The sequence below is a fragment of the Herpailurus yagouaroundi genome, unplaced genomic scaffold (genome assembly GCF_014898765.1).
Source record: "Herpailurus yagouaroundi ecotype Mexico unplaced genomic scaffold, PumYag 139, whole genome shotgun sequence".
Classification (NCBI taxonomy): domain Eukaryota; kingdom Metazoa; phylum Chordata; class Mammalia; order Carnivora; family Felidae; genus Herpailurus; species Herpailurus yagouaroundi.
In genome coordinates, this window is record NW_024412394.1 from 1,357,202 (window position 1) to 1,362,919 (window position 5,718).

At 46.0% G+C, this 5,718-nt stretch overlaps 1 pseudogene; it reads right to left on the reverse strand.

The window, feature by feature from the left end:
- Positions 1-266: 266 nt before the first annotated feature.
- On the reverse strand, positions 267-365 carry LOC121030113 (uncharacterized; annotated as a pseudogene).
- Positions 366-5,718: the final 5,353 nt, after the last annotated feature.

Here is a 5,718-nt window from a genome sequence, read left to right on the forward strand (position 1 = left end):
AAATTTACAACAATCTAGACTGAACTGAGAACATCTTAGCTTCAGTAACATATATTAATTCCTCCTAGTCAATTCCATACCCCCTTTATGTTATTGGTACAAATATGTCTGTATACATTATGTACATGTTAACATAGATTTATAATTATTGTTTTATGCATCTGCCTTTTAAATCATATAAGAAACACAAAAGAGGAGTTACATACCAAAAATACGAGAATACTGTCAGTACTTTATTTTATTTATTTTTTTGTAAGCATAACTTTCAACATATGGAATGCTTCATGAATGTTATCCTTGGGCAGGGGTGACGCTAATCTCCTGTGTATCATTCCAATTTTAGTATATGTGCCACCATAGGGAACACCCTATCAATACCTACCTTCCTCCCTCCCTCCCTCCCTCCCTCCCTCCCTCCCTCCCTCCCTTCCCCTTCCTTCCTTCCTTCCTTCCTTCCTTCCTTCCTTCCTTCCTTCCTTCCACTTGTTTTTAAGTAGGCTTCATGCCCTGTGCAGAGCCCAATGTGGGGCTTGAATTTACGACCCCTGAGATTAAGACCTGAGCTGAGATCAAGAGTTGGATGCTTAACCGACCGAGCTACCCAGGCACCTGCCTATCACTACTTTAAATACATCATCCTACTGGTTTTAGGCCTTCATGGTGTATGATGATAAATTAGCTACTAATCTTAGGATATTAACTGTAATCCCCATGGTAACCACCAAGAAAACAAGTAGGAAATATACAGAAAAGGAAGTGAAGAGGAAATCAAAATGGTACACTAGAAAAAAATCAAACACAAAAGAACACAGTATTGGAAGGACTGGGGAACAAGAGAAGAGGACATATAGAAAAGAACACTATCACAAAACTAAATCCTTCAATATCAGTAATCACTTATTTTATTTATTCATTTTTTTAAGTAAGCTTTATGCCCAATGTGGGGCTCAAACTCATGACCTGGAGATCAAGAGTCACAATCTCTACCCACTGAGCTAGCCAGGTACCCCACTACTCACTTTAAATGTAAACGGATTAAGTTCACCAATGAAAAGACAGAGATTGGTGATGATTATACATTATAAATGTACTTAATGCCACTGAAGTATATACTTAATGGTGAGTTTTATGTATATTTTACTACACACATAAGAAAACAGATTGGCTGAATGGATTTTTTTAACTTTTTTTTTTTTTTTTTTTTTTTTTTTGAGAGAGGGAGAGAGCACGAATGGGGAGAGAATGGCAGAAGAGAGAGAATCTTAGGCAGGCTCCACACTCAGTGTGGAGCCCGCAGGGCTCAATCCCACGACCCTGGGATCAATCCCACGACCCTGGGATTTCACCCTGGGATGAGCTGAAATCAAGAGTTAGAGACTCAACCAACTGAGCCACCCAGTTTCTGATTCTGTGTCTCCCTCTCTCTCTGCCCCTCGCCCGTTCATGCTCTGTCTCTCTCTGTCCTAAAAATAAATAAACGTTGAAAAAAAATTAAAAATAAATAAATAAACAAATAAATAAATAAATAAATAAATAAAAATAAAATGATCTAACCAGGGTGCCTGGCTGGCCCAGTCAGTAGAACATGAGACTCTTGCTCTCAGAATCATGAGTTCAAGGCCCACAATGGGTGTAGAGCCTACTTAAAAAGAAATAAATAAATAAATAAATAATAAAATAAAAAATGATCTAACTGAAAATAAATTAAAAAATACAAAGGACTTGAATAGCCATTTCTCTAAAGAGGATAACAGATGGCCGATAAGTACATGAAAAGATGTCCAACATCACTAATTAGGGAAATGCAAGCCAAAACCGCAAGTCAAAACTTCATACACATTAGGAAGGCCATTACTTAAAATGTAACATAACAACACAAAACATAAAATAGACAAATGTTGGTGGAGAGGTAGAGAAATTGGAACTCTTGTGTACTGCTGCTGGGAATATAAAATGTATCATCGCTATAGACATCGGTATGTATCTCGGTTCGTCAAAAAATTAAAAATAGAATCACCATACGATCCAGCAGTTCTGCTCGAATATATACCCGAAAGAGTTGAAAGCCAGGTATTTGTACATTCATGCTCACAGCAGCATTATTCACAGCAGGCAAAAGCTGGAAGCAACCCGAGCACCCACTGACAGGTAAATGGATACAAAAACTAAGGCATAGGGGTGCCTGGGTGGCTCAGTCAGTTAAGCGGCCGACTTTGGCTCAGGTCATGATCTCGCAGTCTGTGAGTTCGAGCCCCGCGTCGGGCTCTGTGCTGACAGCTCGGAACCTGGAGCCTGTTTCAGATTCTGTGTCTCCCTCTCTCTGACCTTCCCCAGTTCATGCTCTGTCTCTCCCTGTCTCAAAAATAAATAAACGTTAAAAGACAAAAAACAAAAAAACAAAAAAAAACACTAAGGCATATATATGTATACAACGGCATATTGAATATTATTCATCCTTAAAAAAGAATGACATTTTGACATGCCTACAACACGTCTGAACCTTGATGACACTACGTTAAGGGGGAGAGAAAAACAGACACGAAAGGACAGATGCTTATGATTTCACTTGGACAAGGTACCTAGGACTTTACATACACTAGTAATCAAATGGACAGAGACAGAAAGTAGAATGGTGGTTGCCAGGGGCTGGTGGGGTAGGGGGAGATGGAGAATTATTATTTAATGGGTATGGGGTTTCAGTGTGGGGATATGAGAAAAGTTCTGGAGACGGATGGCGGTGATAGTTGCACAGGAATGTACTTACTGCCCCTGAACTGTAAACTTTAACATGGCCAAAAATATATATATATTTTATATCCAAGTATATGCTGCTTGCAGGAGACTCACTTTATTTATTTATTTTAATGTTTATTTATTTTTGAGAGAGACAGAGACAGAGACAGAGCTCGAGAGGCAAAGGGCCAGAGAGAGAGGGAGACACAGAATTGGAAGCGGGCCCCAGGCTCCAAGCCGTCGGCCCAGAGCCCGCCCGACGCGGGGCTCGAATTCACGGACCGCGAGATGGTGACCTGAGCCGAAGTCGGCCACTCAACCGACTGAGCCACCCAGGCGCCCCCAGGAGACTCACTTTAGACCCAAAGACACAAATACGTTGTAAGCAAAGGGATGGAAAAACATATTCTGTGCAAAGAGCCACCCAAAAGACAGCCAGGTTGGCTATGCTAATCCTAGACCAAATAGATTTGAAATAAAAAACTGTTACAAGCGACAAAGGAGGACATTATATATTGATTTAAGGTTCAATTTGTGAAGAAGCTGTAACAATTCTATATGTCCCAAACAACAGAATCTCAAAATATATGAAGCAAACAATGACAGAAGTGAAGGGAGAAATAGACACGTCTACAATAATAGTCGGAGACTTCAGTCCCCTACTTTCTTTTCTTTTCTTTTTTATTATTTTTTAAAGTTTATTTGCTTTGAGAGAGAGAGAAAGCACAAGTCGGGGAGGGGCAGAGAGAGAAGGAGAGAGAGAGAATCCCAAGCAGGCTCTGCCCTGTCAGCCAGAGCCTGACGGGGGTGGGGGTGGCTCCAACCCATGAACCGTGAGATCATGACCTGGGCTGAAATCAACTCAAACGACTGAGCCACTCAGGCACCTACTTTCAATAATGGACAGGGGCGGGGCGCCTGGGTGGCTCAGTCAGTGGAGCATCCAACTCCGGCTCAGGTCATGATCTCTCAGTTAGTGGGTTCGAGCCCCACATCGGGCTTGCCTGCCGTCAGCCTGCCAGAGCAGAGCCCTCCTCGGATCTTCTGTCCCCCTCTCTCTGCCCCTCCCCCACTTGCACTCTCTCATAAATAAATAAACATTAAAACAAATGATGGACAGACTATCCTATACAGAAGATCAGTAAGGAAATAGAGTACTTGGAAAACACTAGAAACCAACTGGACCTAAAAGACTACGGGACACTCCTCCCGACAACAGAATCGGCACTGTTCTCGGGGACACACAGAACAGTCTCCAGAACAGACCACAGGCTGCTATTGTGCCTTCAAGTCCGTCATTCACCATGATGGAGTCTCAGAGTCCCTGCCTCCAAAATGCTAATCACACCTACCTCATAAATAAGATGATCGGCTGGTTGGCAGGAATAACATGCAAGGACTAAACATCAGGTAAATAATAAAATGCTCCTTTAAGGGTAAGGGATGATTTCCTTTCTCACCGCAAAAACAGATTACCAAGAGCTGGAGGATGTGCAACATAACACAGAAAAAATGTACTCAATAACCCCAACTTCAGAGGGTGCTTCCTTCTAGGCTTTTTCTCACACCGGCTCACTTTTTTTTTGCTAGGTTACTTGGCGTTCTGCCCGAAGCCCCTCTGTTTTCTCGCACCTTCTCTGTGCCTTTACTCAGCTGCTCCTCTGCCTGTTTCAGAAGCCTGTGGGTCTTCCCCCTGGCAGGGGGAGCGGGGGGGGCCGGCTCCAGAAGGAGGGAGGCGTGGAGGAAGAGGTTCTGAGAAGACACTGGCCAGTAGAGCGGGGTCAGCCTCGGCCCCCACCCCACTCTGGGATCAAGCCCGGTTGGGATTGAGGCAGAAGGTCCCCATAGTCCCTGTTCCTGCCGTTGTGATGTCACCGGTGGTCGGAGGAGGTGAGGCACGGGGCCTCGGAGCAAGGCCGTCTCTTTTTGTTGTTTTGGGGCTCTCTCCACTTCAGGGTCCTCACAGGAGCTGCCAAAAGTTCCAGGAGTAGGGCCCCTCCCACCCTGGCCTCCAGCCCTGGGCTTGCCTCGACTACGTGATGGTCCCACCCCGGGCCCCCAAATAGCAGAGGCCCGGGGGGGTTGTCTGCAACTATCAGGAAGGAGGCTCACCCGCTTTCCAAAGCCCAGCAGGTCCAAGGCTAGCGATGGAGGCCATCAGGTGCCCCCAGGCCGGGCCTGCACATCCTGAAAGAGTGAGGAGGGACTAAGTGGGTCTTAAAATGCAGCAGCAGGAAGGGGCGGCTGGAGGCACTTTTTTACTGGCCAGCCCCTGTCACCACCAGAGGCCCAACTTGCTTCCCTCTGGCTTTCCTTCACCTTCTGAACCTGACCCACACCCGACCTATTTTTCCTCCTGCGCTTCACTCTTCCTCCAGGCTTCATTCAGCTCCCTCAACAACGAGGTGGGGATCAAAGCACCCGCCTCTCAGGGTATAAGTGCAGGTCAAGGCCCTGGCCCCTGGCCCTGTGTCGGCAGTAGGTGTCCAAGGAATTGTTTGAACTGATGGGAGAGTACTTTGTAAACTGGAAAGCGCTGGTCAGATAATATTAGCTGTTACACAGGTGGGTCCGCTCAACTTTCTCAAATCAAGTTCCCCCGCCAGTCACACAAATTACCCTGAACTCCGCCCCTCGATCTGCAAATATCCATAACTGCCCTGCCCTTCCCAGGTCTCAATCCCAACTTGGCTTCCGTGGCTGGTCGCAGGCACAGGCCCCACAGGAAGTGACCAGCCTTCCATTAGGTTCCGCCCTGAGGTTCTCAGGATCCTGGGCTGAGAGATCAGGGGAATAGGAACTGGGGTTTTCCTCCCCCCTGAAGAAGCACCTTCCCCCTCTTCCCCTCCAACCCACAAACTCAAGGCAGGAAGAGAAAGCTGGGGAGGGGGACTCGGTGGGTGCTACGCTGGTTGAGCATCACCCTTATCCCAAAGGGAAGAGACTACTGTGGTGCTCTACTCCCCCTGTCCAAACATCTCCCCC